The sequence below is a fragment of the Ailuropoda melanoleuca genome, chromosome X, assembly GCF_002007445.2.
Source record: "Ailuropoda melanoleuca isolate Jingjing chromosome X, ASM200744v2, whole genome shotgun sequence".
NCBI lineage: Eukaryota > Metazoa > Chordata > Mammalia > Carnivora > Ursidae > Ailuropoda > Ailuropoda melanoleuca.
The window spans coordinates 107,301,166-107,320,749 of record NC_048238.1 but is presented as its reverse complement, the minus strand read 5'-3'; the positions used below and the strand labels follow the sequence as shown (position 1 = coordinate 107,320,749).

The following is a 19,584-nucleotide window of genomic DNA, read 5'->3' as shown; positions in this document are numbered from 1 at the left end:
TAGAGACTTAGGAGGTGGGGAGGCTCTGCCTTCCTGGAGGCCTTCCCCCTTTGGAGGAAGGGAAGGAAGTGGGAAAGGGAGAAGCACACACAGGAGTAAGCCAGCCAGATTTGGTAAGTGACAATACAGGATGCCAGGTTACATTTGAATTTCACGTAAATAATGACTTATTATTCAGTATAAATATATCCCATGCAAAATTTGGGACATACTTATACTTTAAAATTTCAACATGTGAAGAAAGAAAAGAATGGAGGTAGACCATACTACAGAGAGTTTTTAAATGCCAGTCTTGGGTGTCACGGAGATGAAAGGTACAGCGTGAGGAATAGAGTCAGTGGTATGGCAATCGCGTTGTATGGTAAATTAAATCCTAATTCCCTTTATGTATAGGGTTCTTGAATCACTATGTTATACACCTGAAATTAATGTAACAGTGTGTATAAACCATAATTCAATCACCCAATGCCAGTCTCAGGAATTTGGATTTAATTCTTAAAAATCAAAACAATACCTTTGGAAAAATAACCACAATGATGGTGGTAGCAGTGAAGATTAGTAGTATCGGCCGAGTCCTTGCATGGATAACGTCATAATCAGGTACCCTATGACTCAGGTACTGGGAGTATCTCCCAGTAAATGAGAAAACTGAAGCACCAAGAATTTTATTAACTTTTCCAAGGTCACCCAGCTAGTAAGTGAAAAGGTCAGCATCTGAACCCATGTCCCTCTGACCACAAAACTACACTTCTTTATAATTTATGATCATCTCAGGATGCCATTTGTGGGGCCATCCAATTCTACTGAATAAGCAGGTCACAAGATTGGATCCAAGATTTAGAAACAAAGTGGCACCATTGTTGGCAAATCTGGGGTAGCCTGGAGAATTCAATAAAGTTCTAAGCATCAAAACTTCTATACGTAGACAATGAACACAAAAAGGAATAAAACTTTATCAGACATCTAGTACCGACCAAATGAGCAATGCTTCTATTTTGTCAACAGTAATACCCTGGATCCCGATAGTAATAGCTAACCTTTATTAAGTGCTTTTTATGTGCCAGACATGGATCTGTTTAACCCTTATAACAATCTCATGAGGTGGATAATCTGTTATTTTCAGCATTTCACAGATATGGAAACTGAGGCCTGTCTGGTATCATGGTACCAGCTTCAATCAACATGTAATGCCGACTTTTCAATACCTTGCTCTATTGACAAGTGATAGTCCCCACCATTTATACATCCTTCCAGATTTTCGAAGAGCTTTCCCATACATGCATTTTTTGATCTTCATGGGAGCCACAGATGAGGACACTCAGGCACAGAATCTGAATACGCCTAAAGCCACGAAGCTGGTCCCGAACAGAGGTCTTTGGACTGCTGGCTCGGTGCTGGCCCACCACTGCCCCCAGTCATCCTACCTGAGAGCTGCAACAAAGTTTTGACTCCCATGGTAATGTACAGCTTCACTTCTTTTGCTGGAAGTAGAATTCTATTCAAATCCTTGGGCTCTAAATGATTTAGTGAGCTAGTGTGAATGACATTTTCACAGTACAGACCTTGCTCTAAAACCTTGCTTCCCCGATGGATTTAGCCAGGGAAACGGAAAATCTGGCAAAAGTAACAGGGATTATAATTAAGTATGGTTTGTAAAGGAAAACCAAAGGACTTAGTGAGCTGTATTTCAAGCCACCAAGTTTAAAATGAAAATGTCCTGCAGAAGATTTATCATACATTATTAAAATATTATGTACCAAAAACTGAAGTTAATGATTTACTCGACAAATCTTTCAGAATTCTGATATAGTTTAAGCCAGGGAAAACCGAAGAAAATTGGTTTGGAGGTTATGAAAAACACATTTATGGAGCCAGTAAAACTAATCAATTTCCAGATTTGTCTCAGTGAAGTTCTTATTAGAATCATGGCATAAATCTGACCTCTGCAGACATTCCATAACAACTTCTCGTTCTTTTGGTCAAACTCTCAGGAAGATCACTTGCTATGAATCTAGATTCCCCAAATCTATCACCGATTAGAGAAACTAAAATGAAATAAATTACCAAAGGCTGACACGATCTGTTCATCACCACAATGCCATGTTTCAACATTAAAGCCATTACTGCACTTGCAAATCGTAATTTACACACTCCTTCCCACAATAATTTTGGAGGAAAGGCAGGATTTATCTTCCTCTCGCAATTATCATACCAATGCGTTTAACCTTTGCATCGGGAAAACCCAATCTGAATCCCAAAGACAGAAAGATGGTTGGCCTGGAGTTCCGTTCAGTGGGAATAGAAGACTGCGGATTCCTGTCTTCCAGAGAAACGGGTTGACATGAGCTCTTGCAGAGTTAGCCCTTGCGTGAGACACCACTGCGAAGTGGCTAAGCTGCTCCCAGGATGCTGACAGTTAAGAATGTAACTCATGTTTGGTTGAGTATGAAGATGGTGTTCCACCAACTGCGACATATGCACGCGCACCCAGGCACGCTATCTGCTTAGGGTGTTGGTGCGCGTGTCAGGGATTTGGGAGAAAGCACTGTGCACCAGTGCAAAGCATGCACGGCGGCCTTGACCGAGTCAGGGCCGAGCCTTTCATCCATATACCAAGGAGGTGTCTGAAATTACAATTACTCCCCAGTATTCCGCTCAAAAGACTTAGTGAGACGCTTTGACCTCCTGCTACAGCCTACTTCTTTCAGATATTCTTTTTTTTTTTAAGATTTTATTTATTTATTTGACAGAGATAGAGACAGCCAGCGAGAGAGGGAACACAAACAGAGGGAGTGGGAGAGGAAGAAGCAGGCTCATAGCGGAAGAGCCTGACGTGGGGCTCGATCCCGGAACGCCGGGATCACGCCCTGAGCTGAAGGCAGACGCTTAACTGCTGTGCCACCCAGGCGCCCCATACTTCTTTCAGATATTCTTAACTCCATCTCTCCAAGCATTCTCTCTTTATCTTGTTTTCATCTTTCTAAAATAACTTTCACAAAGAATGTCTGTTAATGGACGGAAGCTCTGTTTTGTTCTGAATGAACCACCGTAAAGCCGTTCCTTGACCATTCTTCCTATGTGTGCGTGTTTTGCATGTGGTGCATACGGTTAAATAAATCTTACTGCAATGCACAATAGTGTCATCTACAACCAATTACCATCAGCGATTGCTTTGTAAACACTCAACAATAAAACAATTTATTTTACTGAACAGAGTCTATGTCAGTCCAACATTAAGTTAAAAAATAGCATGGAATCTACCTCAACCACAGTAGTGCTTAATTGCTACTCAATTTGCATAATTTATACAAATTAATGTAGACTCAATAATTAGCATTTTCATATGGTTTATTGGAATCTAAAAGGCATAACAGTATGGTCTGTTAGCAATCTGAACATGTTTAAACAATATGTTTTGTGAGTCACTGGCACCTTCAGTTAGCTTTGCACAAAATGAGAATCAGGAAAACGTACAAATGTCAATTTGTATGATCTGCCTTAGCTGTGTTACTAAATCTAGATTTCAATGATGTACTTTTTGGTGATGATGATGAACTGATTAAAAACCACCCCTGAAGAGTGTTAACAACACTTGAACAAATAAGACAGGCAGATGCTAGTCCAATATTTTGTTTTTTTAAAGGGCAATTCATGATCTCTTGTAAATACTTACTTGTCCCACAAAGGTACACAGCCGTTATAAAAATAAATAAAAATAAAAGTTGAATAAAATCAGCTGAGTTGTGTGCCTTTTGAAACAACCAAATATCTGATCCCCTGGTAAAAAAAAAATACAAATATTTCCAGCTTATTATGTGGACAGACACATGTCATAGGGTATAACAATTCCAAATTTAAAACTAACAGGGAAAAAGCGCTAACCCCTTAACCAGCCCCCATATTTGTATAGCGCTTAATAGTTTACAAGCGCTTTCCCCTACACTGCCTCCTAGGACCCTCACAACAGCCCCATCACTCAAATGGAAAGACTGAGTCTCCTAGAGGTCCCACGCTCCTCCCCCATGTCACGTTTTACCTATAGGAAGTGGTGATGCACAAATTAATACACATTTACATTCCTCTTGCCCATGGAATGCACGGCAGCACTCCTGAAGACGCTGACGAGTAACAGATTTTCTATTTAAAGTGCAAGGTAGGGGCATCTGGGTGGCTCAGCTGGTTACGCATCTGCCTTCAGCTCAGGGTCCTGGGATCGAGCCCAGCATCAGGCTCTGCACTCAGCAGGGAATCTGCTTCAGATTCTCTGTCTCCCTCTGCCTCTGCCTCTCTCTCCCTCTCTCTCTCAAATAAATAAATAAATCTTAAAAAAAATAAATGCAAGGTAAAGGACAGGTTGGAAAAATGTGACTTGTATATCATTGCCACATGGAAGGTACGGCAGGAAAATATTCAGAGTTCTGGAACATAACAGTTCATTTTCTTTAGATCAGTATGAAGTTAAATTGCCTTCCTTTGTGAAGTTGAATATTCAGTCCTAATAAAGTCCGTGTTTTGTGAAGACTACTTCCAAAGGGGGGGCGGGGGGGCGGGGGGGCACTGTGGCATCAAGGCTCACCTCCACCTCATCATCTCAAAAATGCATTTGAATGTTCTGTTCAGATGTTTACTATATTTTAGTTTTCTTTTTTTTTTGATTTTGTATTTATTTATTTGACAGAGAGAGAGCGCTTACACACACACACACACACACACACACACACACACACACGGTGGGGGGAGGGGCAGGCAGAAGGAGAAACAGAATGCCTGCTGAGCAAGGAGCCGGATTTGGGGCTCAATCCCAGGACCCTGGGATCATGACCTGAACACCAGGCAGACGCTTAACCGACCGTGCCACCCAGGTGCCCCTTTAACTATATTTTAATTTTATTTTTCCTTTAATCTTTCTGATACACCTGCAGTAAAGAAAGTCTGTTTTAATGACAGTTCTATTTCCCTGAACAAACTACCAGGAAAGCCATTTTTCCTGGGTGTGTGCCTATAAAAAAAGAAAAACCAGGGCGAAGCTGATGTCTGCTTTCTACTTTTTCTTGCCATCGATTCCCAGAGTACTCAACCGAGCACCTCGCAGACAGTAGGCACTCAAATATTTGCTAAGTGATTGAACAAACAAGAGCAGGAGGCTTTAAGCTTTAAATTCTCTGACAAAAATAGCCAGGGTACCACACCTACTGGCATTACTTGTTGTGGGCCAAGTACACAACTGTACACACTGTACACAAGTTCCAACGTCCCCGTTTCCTAAGTACGCACGAATGTGTTTCCCTGAATTCCCAGCTTCCGATCTCAAAAATGTTGAGGCTGACAGGCATCAAGTGTTAGTCGTCAGCACCTGCTGGTGACATGGGGAAGTGCAGCTGAACTGTACTAGACATTGGCCAGCAGGGCTAGAAAGAGCTGGTTTACAGGAATTAACAACCGGAGTAAGGAGATCTCAGTGCATCCGGTTAATTCTCACGGGGAGAGGAGGACACCAGAGGGCAAGAGTTGTGAACAATCTGCAAATCACCCCAAGGCAACACCTGCCAAATCATCTACCTTGGACAATGTTCTCGGCTCAACCTGATGGGAGATTTCTGGCCTTTTCATAGTGCAATACTATACAATTGTGATAGGAATGATACTAATATTTATTGAGCACTCGGTGTGTGCTGGGCCAAAGATCACCGGATAGTAACAGATACCATTTACGGAGCATCAACTCTTCAGCTGAAACGAGTATCGAAGCTGCCCCCAGATGACCTGAGAACAGTAATTGTAACAGTGGGACTCAGGACCTGTTCTAGATACTTTGAGAGCCTGTGAGGTAGGCCCGGCTATTTCGGACGTGCGAGGCCCGCTTCTCAGCCCCTTTGTTGACATATTAACCTGTCCAACAGCCACAACCACCCTGCGAGACAGGCAGCCAACATGATGAGGAAGCAGCCGAAGCAAAGAAAAATGTTCCAATTCTGTTTTAATAATCGTGATGACCACCTGGCAATCCTGAGGAAAATCTGGGTGGCTTTGCAAGATGCCTCATTCTTTGGTTTGGAAACCTGGCTGTGAGGGTGCTAGAAAGTTCAAAGCTCAATTCATTGACCCTGACCTCGCTGAGGATCTGGTTCGAAATCATCTCTTTTTTTTTTTTATTATTATATTATGTTAGTCACCATACAGTACATCCCCGGATTCCGATGTAAAGTTCGATGCTTCATTAGTTGCGTATAACACCCAGTGCACCATGCAATACGTGCCCTCCTTACTACCCATCACCAGTCTATCCCATTCCCCCACCCCCTCCCCTCTGAAATCTTCAGTTTGCTTCTCATAGTCCATAGTCTCTCATGTATCATTCCCCCTTCTGATTACCCCCCCTTTCTTTATCATCTAGCATCAGAGACAGGAGAATCAACAGGCACCCAAGTTGCCCCTTTTCAAGCTCGGCTTTGATATGCTAACAGCCATCAGTTAAACAAAGGAGTGATTAGGTTGAGGATGGAAATGTCAACACAGCCAGTGGAGTCATTTACTGATCAGCCCGCTGCTGTGGCTGTGTTCATCTGTACCTTGGGGGTGCGGATAAAGGCCCCATTGCTGAGGAACAGAGAGCGTGCCCGAGAAAGGTGCCTGAGAGATTCTCTCTGATCCTTCTCTAGAAGCTTCCCCTGCCTCCTACTCGGGCACTCATTCAAGGACAACACACTGCCCCATGCCCCCTTCAGTGAAGGGGGGCACAGGATTGCAGGAAAGTTCCAGAGAGACAGTGAAGAGCATCATGGTGGGATCACTGTCCTAACCCACAAAGACCAGCCGCAGGCAGCTCAGATTCTCTTACTAAGACGCTGACAAAATGTCCTGGACGTGACCCTGGCGTCCACCTCCATTACCATCTTCGGAGCAGAGCACCGGTCTGCCTCTTCCCAGCGCTTTGTCTGGAAATCTTGATGCTTCGTGAGATTTCACGATGTGGAAGCTGGGACGCAATTTGTATCGATACAATTTTAGGTTGTGATTTTCAACTTCATGAGCAGAAAAAGAGAACTAAAGAAGTTGCTAAAGCAAAGTCTTCAAAAGAATTTATCAGCACGTGCGATGTGTCACTTCAATCATGTGACTGCTATTTGTATGGATGTGCTTAGGTATCTACCACCGCCCACCCCCTCCCACCGCGGAAAAGTCTTAAAAAAAAAAAAAAGAGAGCCACTGCACTCAAAACACACTGAAGTTCAATGAAAATAACATCTATGTGGCTTTTTGAATACACTGATTTAAGTGACTTGAGGACCAATGGTTTCTTTTAGCAATATTCATCATTTTAAACTATTATAGCTACTTAGGAAAAAAAACCCCAATGAACTGAAGTGAATCCAAAATGGTATTGGGAAGGCACTGCCCTCCCTCTCCAGTTCTAGAACCTTTCCTGACCCAGCTGATTCCCATATAACATCATGCCCAGCACCAATTTCCACTCTCTGCATTTTAAGACCTTGTGATCAGGATTCTGTCTGAGGTCTAAAGACTAGACACAAAGAACGCCATAAGGATTTCTCTAACAGATACATGCACCTCACAGCAAAAGACAGACGAACACAGAAAATATTTCCTTTGTCAAAAGTAGGAAGGGATGACTTAGTTTACAAAGGAATTTATCTCAATTCCCCTTTATTTTTTTAAGATTTTATTTTTAAGTACTCTCTACACCCAACGTGGGGTTCGAACTCACAACCCTGAGATCAAGAGCCGCATGCCCCCCCCGCCCGAATGAACCAGCCAGGCACCCCTCGATTCCCCTTTAAATGGGAAGCACATCACGCTATGTAAAAACACTATACACTTCACTAATGTGCTAATGATTTCCCAAAGTAGACAGAATACATAAACCGAGGTCTACCTGTGAGGGCAAATACCAAATAAATAAATTAACGAATCCCTCGACTTTTTACTGTCCCTCTTGTCCTTCCTTTTCCAGAGGTGAATTTAAAAAGCAAAATGAATTACAATTGTTGTTGCTCTTCTCCTGGCACAAATCGTTACTTGCTATAAACTACTCTGGGCATATCAAAGGAATTGAAATCTGAAATTACAGGACACGGCCTATGGCTCGTAGCATCATCACTTTCTCGGGCTAGCTGGACACAAATGGTCACTGGAGAGCTTGTGAGGAGAGGTAAGCAAAGGGGCACTATATACACTGTCCCTCAATTGTTTCTCTGCAGTCACGAGAAGAATGAAGCTTCCAGGAGCAATGGAATATAGAGAGGCAGGCTCGTCTGAGCCCAGCTAGACAAGATGGTGTGAGGTGGCACAGAAGGGACCCTATAACTATTCCAGAAAATGATGGACGAACCCGAGTAGACCTTCATGTATCTCTTTTTAAAAAACATTTTTAGTTTGAAAACAATTCAAGCTTCCAGAAAAGTCGCAAAAATATCGAACAAAAGCCCATACATATATCCCTCACCAAGACACGATTCTCCACTACGTCTAAATCCTTTAGTGTATATTTCCAGAATATGCATTCTCTCACATAACCACAGTTCAATTATCAAGTAATCAAGACCTAAATGTTGGTACTCTACTGTTAGAACTAATCTACCGACTTTATTTCAAGTTTGCCAATTGTCTCAATACTATACTTACAGAAAAATATAAATAGACTTGGGAGCCAATCTAGCTTGATGCCTTACATGTTGCTGCCGTGTGCCTTTAGTCTCTTTAACCTGAAATAGTTCTTCCATTCCTCTGCTTTTCATGACCCCCTGGGTTTGGGTTTGTTGTCTGATGTTTCCTCAGGATTAGATTCAAGTTCCACATTTTCATCAAGAATAACACAGAAGTGATGTTGTATCCTCTTCAATACCTCATACCGGGAGGCATAGGAAGTCCATTTGTCCTAATATTAGTGATGGCACCTTTGATCGCTTGGTTAAGGTGGTTTCCCCACTGCCGAGGTACTATTCCCCTTGCAGTATTTTGTGGACAGATACCAAGAAACTGTGTAAATATCTCATTCCTCCTCAAACTTCCATCCACTATTTTCAGAATCTTTCAGAGATTCTTGCCTGAATCAGTTTTTCCTAGTGGTGTGGGTTAGCATGGCAGGATTGAGCCAAATAAGAAGGTGTATTATGGATCATGGGAGCTAGGTTTCTAAATTTTAGAGAAGGGAGTTACCAGTTAGCAAACGGGGAAGACAGGAATGAGGTGGTCTTTCACTGGAATAGGTGGTGAGTACGACCTTGTAGTATGTTAACATATATGGATGGACGGACACAGATGTGTGTGTATGTGTGTACCTGCGAATAAGCACATATGAATATCACGCGGCGTAGAAATAACAGCATTCTGGTAGTAAAAAGCGCACCTAGGGGTGCCTGGGTGGCTCAGTCGGTGAAACACCTGCCTTCAGCTCAGGTCATGATCCCAGGGTCCTGGGATCGAGCCCCGTGTAGGGCTCCCTGATCAGCAGGGAGTCTGCTTTTCCCTCTGCCTCTGCCCCTTTCCCCCTGCTCATTCTCACACTCTCTGTCAAATAAATAAAATCTTAAAAAAAAAAAAAAGCACACCTAGCCCCCACGTCTTGTTCTCTGAATACCATTTTCCAGTAAAAGGAATCAAAGCTCCTCAGGACCGAAGCCAGGGAGCACAAGATGAGCCAGGGTATCTCATTGTACCAGAAGCTAAGGACGTGTTCAAAGGTCAAAAGAACACAGGGGTCAACCTGAAGGGTCTCCCACTGGTGAAGTCTGGGACAATGTGCTTCAAAATATTGAGACAGTAATGTTGTACTATAGTTCTGTAAGCTATTACCAAGTGGAAAACTGGATAAGGGTACAGAGGGTCTCTGTGTATTAGTTCTTGCCACTGTGTATGAATTGAGAGTTATCTGGAATGTTGGAGATAAATATCAATGACAGTAATGTAGTTTTTCAAAGGCATTTTCAAAAATCTTATTAGTACTCTTTACCAATGGGGAGATGCAGTTTATTCACACCAGCAGCCATGGGGGCTACTTATACAGAAATAATCATCTCCGGGGCACCTGGGGGGCTCAGTCATTTAGCATCTGCATTCGGCTCGGGTCATGATACCAGGGTCTTGGGATGGAGCCCCAAGTCGGGCTCCCTGCTCGGGGGAGCGGGGGGGCGGGGAGTCTGCTTCCCCTCTGCCCCTCCCCCTGCTTGTATTCTCTCTCTCTCTCTGTCAAATAAATAAAATCTTAAAAAAAAAGAAATAATAACCTCCAAAACAAGGGACAGTGGAATAAAATAAGAACCAACTGACTAAATAATTAAAGCAATCGATACGGGAGAAGAGAAAGCTCTTCGAGTAGAATACCGAGGTGTTTGCCCATATTTCCTGATCCATTTCTGCCAAAGTTTTCTTGCTCACGGAAGATACTGCATGGGGTCGAAACGACTACTGTAATTGCTCTCAGAAACACCTGCAGATGTCACCACATTGAAGGGTCTGTCTCTGTGAGCTGTGCCCAGGCGACTGCAGAGTCCCTGAAGTCCTGAACTTGGCCATCAAGGTCTCCAGCCCTGTGGAGGCTCTGAGTCATTGTAGCGCCACCGTGACATGAATTATACATGTAAGCACGTGCATACGTGTACACACACACACACACACACACACACACACACACCTCTTGTTGCTGCCTTCATTCATCTCCAAACTGACCTAATGCTTCAGAACGTTCTTCCTGTCTTTCTCTGTGAATTGCACAATTCAGTTGTTTTTCTAAGACTAAGATTTAAAATCTGTTCAATTATGGCTCAGGTGTGATCCCTTTCAATGACACTACAAAATACTTAAGTGATAACTTACTACATTTAATATCCATTTCTTTGTAGCTATATCCACAGCTAGGTAGTGTTGAAATCTAGAGCCAAAACCTAATGTATATTTATGAAGTCTTCTATTCTGACTATTTAAGTATGAGCTGTTTATCTATAATATAGATAAGGTAAAATGACCAAATCTGACTAATAGCACCATTATCTCCGAAAGTCAGCTCATTCACTGAGCTGAGATTATCGCCCATAGACTTGAATAGTGGTAGTTTAGTGATGTGTCACAATTTTGTTTGTTCTTTATAAGCTTTAACATTAGCCAGACCTTTTTGATTAAAGTCAACATTAGCTATATAATATTGACATTGGCTGTAGTTTAGATTTTAAATGTTATGTCAAAGCTCTTTCAATGTCTTATGTTTGGTTATAGAAAGAAGAAGAAACCAGTACTAACCTCTCTCTGTCTCTCTGTTTCTGTTTGTCTGTCTGTCTGTCTCTCTCTCTCTCTCACACACACACACACAAATGAAATGCTGTACTCAATAGTTTTTTACAGAGTTAGCAAGGTCAATATAGCAGAAAAATATTACCCAAACTATTTCTTCCTAATAGAATTCTGACAACTCTGTTTTTCACTTTTAACAAGCTACAATTACAACTGTAGCTGAAGCTTTTTGTAGGGGTAATTTGCATTCCAAAAATACTAGAAAATTCAACTGACCTGATTTCTTAAAACTTTTAGGGAGGGGTGCCTGCACCAGTTGTCGACAAGTAAACCGAGTACTTTATAAGCCGTAGCTCCAAATGGTGATGTGGCAGCCGCAGCCCCCGAGTCCAGGGGAAGACAGCCCAGCCTCCCAGGACACACACGCTGCTTTCCGCCCGCTCTCTAGAAGCCATCAGCAGTTCAGATAGAAAATGTCTCTGAGTCTATGTAGGGAAACAGCCCTGATAATGGAAAAGTGCTCTACGCCGGGCATCTCAGATTCTTGTAACTTTGTCAGTTCAGACTTTGCCTCTACATTCCCTTTATGACAGGAATATTCTGGAAAATTCTACATGAATAAATGTTTATGGAAATCAAGTGTCCAGGGATCCTTTTTCAGTCCCTCTGTATCTTCATTTATGAAAATGTTTTAAATTGGGGAGGGGGGGTTGTGCTAGGAAAAGAAGTCAACTCTACAGCCAAATTCATGAGTGAGACTGACACTTGGAAAAAATTTCCTTTGGGAATTCCATATGGTACATTTGGAAAGGCAAATTTTAATACTACATTCCTGGGGAAGTACTTATCTGAAAGGCAATGAAGAAATGAGAAGTAAACTGAACCATTAGCCTACAAAAATAGAATATTTCTGGAAAGTATAAAGTCATTCAAACCCTTCTGGAATGGTATTTAGAATGGGCAAATTAAAAATGGAAAGGCAAAAATATATTACCACCTCCTCTCTCTAGAGGCATATATTTATTTTTACCCTCACCCCTCACATTAAAAGGCCAGGTTATAGTCTGCAGGAGGGAGGCACATGCTTCTCAAATCACCACCACCCAAGACCACAGGCAGGCGCACGCATGCACGTGCGCGTGCGCGCGCGCACACACACACACACACACACACACACCACAGGTTTTAAAGTAAGTTGTACATCAGTACTGAAACGCTAACAGTAAGTTTAAGTGGCAAGAAAGAAGGATTTCTTCTGTGGTGCCCCATGCTTTGAGAATCATGCTGTCACTTTGAAAATATAAGAGTGGGGTGGGTGCCTTTACAAGTCAAAACACAAAAAAGAATTCTCTCCCCTCGACCGTCCTCCTCATCCCTGCTTACGTGATTACACTGAGCGGTGTGTCATTTCTTTCTCAATCTGGAGGAGCGGGGTCCAAGGGTTTTCTTGAGAGGTGATAGGGTTGAAATATCTGCTATGAATTACACAAAAGAGAAGAAAAGCATCATTTTTAAACTTGCACAATTTTAAAACCGCCCAAGGAATGGAGATTAATATTTGAAGATTATTTTAGGCACAGGAGATCCAATTTTTTTTCAAGAAATCAAACAAAGCAGGCTTCGACTTTGATTCGAATTTCAAAACACTTCTTATAAATGGTGGCTAACATCTCTATTTGGGCTGCAAGAGAGCTATTTTCACTTGAACTACATGGTATATAATTGAAGTCAGAGTTGTAAATCACTTGGCCATCTGTCCTTAAGCTGTCACAAATCATACATGGAAGAGCATATGTATAATAAAAATAGACTGACAAACTTTTTAGAGTTTACATGCTTCTGAGTTAATTAATCCTCTGTCCCACACGTTTCCGAGATTCTCCAACAGTATGTTTGATGAATCGGTTTAATTACATGAATGGGGTGTATGTGCACGTGTATGTTTTACAATGTCACTATTACAAATCCAGGGGAAACCATGCAATTGACTTAACATTTTCACTTAAAGTGAAAATAAATAATTTTAATCACATACAGAACCAAGATCTATTGGCCTCGTTTTTCTCATCTGGTTATTAATGTTGAAAATAGATATTAACATTAACAGTAACGATAATACCTCATGTTCATCTTAATGAAGATTTATATGCATATACATTCCACAAAGATGCTTCAGGGAGCAAATGCTTTAGTGACTGCAGCTGAATGGCAATTTCAGGGGTGATTTCTCAATGCTATCACCAACATAAAATCTGACCTCAGGAAAGGCACGTGATTTCTCTGTGCCTTGGTTTCCCTTTTTATGTATGTGTGTGCCTGTGTATGTTGTGCGTGTGTGTCTACACTAAGGTATTGGAATGGTTTATAAATGAATATGTGCCAAAAGGCTTTAGTTGCAATAAATCAAAATACAAGCAAGATGGGACACCTGGTGGCTCAGTCGGTGAAGCGGCTGTCTTCAGCTCAGGTCATGATCCCAGGGTCCTGGGATCGAGCCGCATGTCGGGCTCTCTGCTCAGCGGGGAGTCTGCTTCTCCCTCTCCCTCTCCTCCTCCCCCCACCCGTGCCGTCTCTCACAATCTCTCTCAAATAAATAAATAAAATCTTTTTTAAAAATATAAACATTATCATATTAACAAGATAGGTATATCTTAGTAAACTAGGGTTGTTGAGGGATTTTTTGCAAACACTGGGACAGGGTTAGTGATGTCACTGCTGTCTAGCCAGAGTCTGTGGAAGCAACTGTCGTACAACTGTATACTAAAAGTCTTTTCAAACACGTAACGTGCACTTAAAATTTAAGTCCCTCGATGTGGCTTTGATTTGAATTTCCCTGATGGCTAATGATTTTGAACATTTTTTCATGTGTCTGTTAGCCATTTGTATGTCTTCATTGGAAAAGTGTCTGTTCATATCTTCTGCCCATTTTATGATTTGTTTATTTGTTTCTCGTGTATTGAGTTTGAGAAGTTCTTTGTAGATCTTGGATACCAGTCCTTTATCTGTGGTGTCCTTTGCAAATATATTCTCCCATTCCGTGGGCTGTCTCTTAGTTTTTTTGACTGTTTCCTTGGCTGTGCAGAAGCTCTTTATCCTGATAAAGTCCCATAAGTTCATTTTATCTTTTATTTCTCTTGCCTTTGGAGATGTGTCGTGAAAAAGGTTGCTCTGGCCGATGTCATAGAAGTTGTTGCCTATGTTCTCCTCTAGAATTTTGATGGATTCCTGTCTCACATTGAGGTCTTTCATCCATTTGGAGTTTATTTTTGTGTATGGTGTGAGAGAGTGGTCAAGTTTCATTCTTTTGCATGTAGCTGTCCAATTTTCCCAGCACCATTTATTGAAGAGACTGTCTTTTTTCCACTGGATGTTTCTTCCTGCTTTGTCAAAGATTAGTTGCCCAAAGAGCCGAGGGTCCATTTCTGGGTTCTCTATTCTGTTCCATTGGTCTATGTGTCCGTTTTTGTGCCAGTACCATGCTGTCTTGGTGATCACAGCTTTGTAGTATAGCTTGAAATCCGGCAACATGACGCCCCCAGCTTTGTGTTTCCTTTTCATCAATTCCTTGGTGATTCAGGGCCTTTTCTGGTTCCACACAAACTTAAGGGCTGTTTGTTCCAGCTCTTTGAAAAATGCATTGGTATTTTGATCGGGATGGCATTGAAAGTGTAGATTGCTCTGGGTAGCACAGACATTTTAACTATGTTATTCTATCAATAGCTAAACTGTGGACGGAGCCGAAATGCCCTTCAACAGATGACTGGATTAAGAAGATGTGGTCCATATATACAATGGAATATTACTCAGCCATCAGAAAGAACGATTATCCAACCTTTGCAGCAACATGGATGGGACTGGGGGAGATTATGCTAAGTGAAATAAGTCAAGCAGAGAAAGACAATTATCATATGGTTTCACTCATTTATGGAACATAAGAAATAGTAGGACGATCGGTAGGAGAAGGAAGGGAAGAATGAGGGGGGGTAAACAGAAGGGGGGAATGAACCACGAGAGACTATGGACTCTGGGAAACAAACTGAGGGCTTCAGACGGGAGGGGGATGGGGGATTGGGATAGGCCGGTGATGGGTATTAAGGAGGGCATGTATTGCATGGAGCACTGGGTGTTATATGCAAACAATGAATCATGGAACATTACATCAAAAACTAAGGATGTACTGTATGGTGACTAACATAACATAATAAAAAATTATTAAAAAAATAAATAAAATAAAATTTAAGTCCCACTCAATGGAGCCCTAGAACAAATAGTAAAACAGTGAATATGAAACTGAAAAGGTCCCTGCATCATGTTGCCCCAGCAGGAAGGAACTGAAATTTTCCCTTCAAGCCTGTTTTTTTTTTTTTTTCTGATGCTTTGTAGACGCACCGTGTGCCTGTTTCTATAAACAAGTGAGTGCATGCCCAGAAAGCCTGCTCGCGCCTCTTAATACAAAATGCTCCCAAAAATACACATAATGTGAAACTGTCCCTATCACCAGATGGGCCACAGACAAGAGCTGGTCATCCAGCCCACACAAATGCGTGCATAGCCTTGTCAACTGCCTCGGTGAGAGCCCACAAAGTTAAATATAGAGCACTGTGCACCTGCCATCCTTGGAGAAGTGAAGACTCTAGGTCGGGACAGGTGGCCAGCAAATAACAGCCATGGTTTGACTATTTTGCATTAGAACCTTTTGGGGGAGGTTTTGAGAGCCCAAAGGCAAGCCAGAACCCACTGGGACCTGGGGAGGCCAGCTGTGCGATCTCGTGCAGCCACCAGCGCGAAGGGAAAGGCTCCGGCTCACTGGTCTTTCGCTGACAGATGCTTGCATTCGGGCAAAGGTTTCACTTGAAGCTCTTTGCTCCTGCTCACTGCTTCGACCTGGCAGGGGCAGACGCTCTGCAAAAAGCCACTGTAACCGGAGAGAGCAGGGTGGTGTCCATGGACGGAGCGAGGCCTGCCCCACACAGCAATGACTCTTTGACCTCACCGCAGGACTCCCAGACACAACTCATTTGACCTCTCTTTTTCACCCTGAAGCCACACACCCACAAGCTAAGCAAATAAGTATTTAAGATCAGATCAAATCTGACCTGAAATATTCATGTGAAATTTCACATGGTCCCAACTGAGAACCCAGGTAGTCATGTAGCCACTGACTTCCACATCAGGACAAATCCAAGGATTGGCATTATCAGCTTTAGAAATTCCTGGAGATTACACACACACACACACACACACACACAATGGAATACATAAATTTGGTTCCAAGACCTTCTTAATGTTTATGATAGAAGGGGAAAGGTCTCTTGAGAACCCAAACGATCGCATATGATATGTTTCAGTGTTAATTCCTGGAAATAGACATATTCTTTTTTAAGAGAACTTGGGGCGCCTGGGTGGCTCAGTCAGTTGAGCAGCTGGCTTTTGATTTCAGCTCAGGTCGTGCCCTCAGGGTTCTGGGATCCAGCCCCCAGTCGGGCTTGGCGCTCCGCAGGGAGTTTGCTTGAGTTTCTCTCTCTCCCTCTCCCCCTCTGTCCTTCCCCACCTCACCTGCACACTTGCTCACTCACTCTCTCTCTCTCTCTCTCTCAAATAAACAAATACATCTTTAAGATAACTTCTTAGGAAGAAGAAGACAAAAGTTTCCTTTCCAGGCTGCGGAACTCCCGTAAGTTCTATCTGAATGTACCTTGAGTTCAAGTAATTACTAGAGGCTGCCCTGGGTTTGCCATTAGCCCTCTGTGTTGTCCCAGGGTGCAGGAATGGTGACAGTAGCACCGTCAGAGGCTCCCCTGGAATTGCGTCAGGCCAAAGTTCACCATCAGGGCATTGTAGGCAGTGCGCCGCTAACTGACCATCCCGCCTTAGCAACGTGTGCTGTGTTCACGCTCTGCTTACACCGACTTCCATACACACTTCTTCCCGGGGCCACTGTTTGCCAGCAGAAGCAATCAAAGAGATTTCTGATTGTTTTATATCACACTGCTTAGTAAATAGGAAAACAAAAATTAACTGCCGGTGAAGCGAACGCAATTTTTTCAAAAGCTGGAATGCCTAAAGTAAAGGACACGTTACAGCAGAGATGTGGCGTTATTTCCACTTTCAGACATTTTATTGCCGATGGCAAATTAGGACAAATGCCCTTCTCCTCTGAAGAGGTGAATGAAAGTTCCGGTTAAGGGGAGTCAATTCCCTGTTCAGGGTAAATGTATTCCGAAATCCTTTCCGCCGCATCCAAACCAGCACATCAACCCAACACGAAAACATGGGAGCCCCGTGCCTGACCCTGGAGCCCCCTGGCACACTGTGGCCAAGGACTCCAGAGCTGTGGGCCATTTCGGTTTGCTTACCCTCGGCAAAACACGCCTTTCTTGGGGGACGTGGGGGTGGTGGGGAAGGTTTTCAAAAGCTTATTTTAAAGAAGGCACAAAAGCTTCTCAAAATATCCAATGGCTCTTACAAAACAACATTTTGAAGAGTTGAGTGTAAATGAATCAGAAACATATGGATTACATTTCCTTCCAAATACACAGGGGTCTCAAAACTAAAGAGGGGCAAAGGGCGTGGGGCAACATGCATTTGGGGTTTCCCTGGATCCAAAAACACTTGAAAATAGCTCTCGACAAGCAGCAGACCCAGAATGCAGCCTGGACATAAAGAGATTTTATACGTTTGAAAATGCTGGACAAAGTTCCCCCTTTGAAGCGTCTCAGATGTAAGCTGGTTTTATATCGTTTTTTTCCCCCGAAATGCACAAGTGTTTGGGGCAGCTGGCATTGATGATTTTATTGTTTTTAAAAGAAAGAGTGTTTAAAAGAAAATAATGACATAAGTTGTTTAGACAAAACAGCCCTCAACCAAACACAAAGGCTAACAGAGTAAGACAGGTTGTTTGTATATATGGGGAGGGAGGAGGGAAAGCGTATCAGGACCATATATCTTAAGAGTTTAGGTTTCACAAAAGCCTAGAATCTACGGCTAACTTGTGTATGCACGCGGGTGTACATATATGCACATACACACGTGTGTGTGAGCACACACTATAGGCACACAGGTGAACATTATTATTAACTTCCTCATGTCTTTGAAGAGCCCATCCTGCTGGCATTAACTGATGCCACATGCATGGTACGTGCCCTCGTGCATAGACACAAGGGGCCGTTCAAATTCCTCCCTGAGTTTTTAAGCTCTCGTTCTCATTTATTTTTTTTTAATTGGTAGTTCCCTTCGCTTCGTATTATGGTCATGTCTACACGAGTGGGAGACATCGACTACAAACCAAACTGAACTAGGAACCGCTGCAAGTGATTTCGTTAAGAATGTGACTCAAGACTGTGATATTTATTCCATGGTGTTATGGAACAAAGAAGAGTAAGACGCTTGGGTTTGATTTTGAAAACACACAGAAAGTGAATGGGTACGAGGGAGGTAAATATACATTCTCCATTCTGAGGCTGTTAGCAGCTCCCTCCTGACCCTGAGAAGAGCGAAACCGCTTCTGTAACAAGCAGGTCAATAATCAAATGGAGTAAGGCACGGGCCGAGTCAGGAGGGCAAGAAGGAAGAGGTGTGGGAGCCCAGCGGACAGCTTCCCAGTCTCTAGATAAAGGCATCATTTAAATGCCAATGGGCGGCAACAGTAATTAATAGGCTCCATTTTATGAGCTCACAAATGAGGCAAAGTTTTTCAGGATTTAAAGGATTCTTCATCCTTTAAATTTTTTTTAATTTAAGGTTTGGGGTGTTGATGCTATTTTCATGGTCTGCTACATTTGATGTTACGGTAATCTTCCTATTCTCCCTCTCGCCATAGTCCCTCCCACTCACCCCCCACCACAAATCAAGCAAAATACTGTAAGCCACATATTTCTAAAATGTAAAGTGAATGTAGTGTGATTTGACCGGGGCATTATTTTCTGACAATTTCAAGCCTGAGATTCAAAGCCAGTGCCCTATACCACAGCTTTTCTCCTAAGGGATTTGCAAGCATCATAAAAACTCAGCAGTTGAAACAACCTCAAAGGTCATCTAGTTCAACCTTATCTACTGCTGGAATCCCCTCTACAACATTCCTCATAAGGGTCAACCGGTCTTAGGTTAAACACAAGACATACTCACTCCCCTACCTGAAACTCCGCAAACTAAGCTTCACTCAAGTGGAAAGTGACCAAGCACCACACACCACTCCTTCCTGTCCCCATCAAAGGTCGGTCATCTGTGGGGTCACTGCTGAGGGCAGAGCACAGAGGACCCTGGCTTATAAAGGTTTCGCCTGACACACGGTAAATGACCCATAGTCACGTGTAACTTTCTGGCAGAAGAGGTGGTCATGCC

General features: G+C 42.7%; 1 protein-coding gene across 7 annotated transcripts in view; it reads right to left on the bottom strand.

The window, feature by feature from the left end:
• AFF2 (AF4/FMR2 family member 2) overlaps nt 1-19,584 on the bottom strand; it is a 444,617-nt gene that overhangs the window by 407,543 nt on the left and 17,490 nt on the right. The window contains exon 1 of one of the 7 annotated variants that reach the window (XM_034648988.1): nt 12,628-12,646. The exons of the other annotated variants lie outside the window; for them this stretch is intronic. The gene's annotated coding sequence lies outside the window, so the exon portion shown is untranslated. Of the gene's footprint in view, nt 1-12,627; nt 12,647-19,584 lie in introns of those variants that run through there. 7 annotated transcript variants of the gene reach the window in all.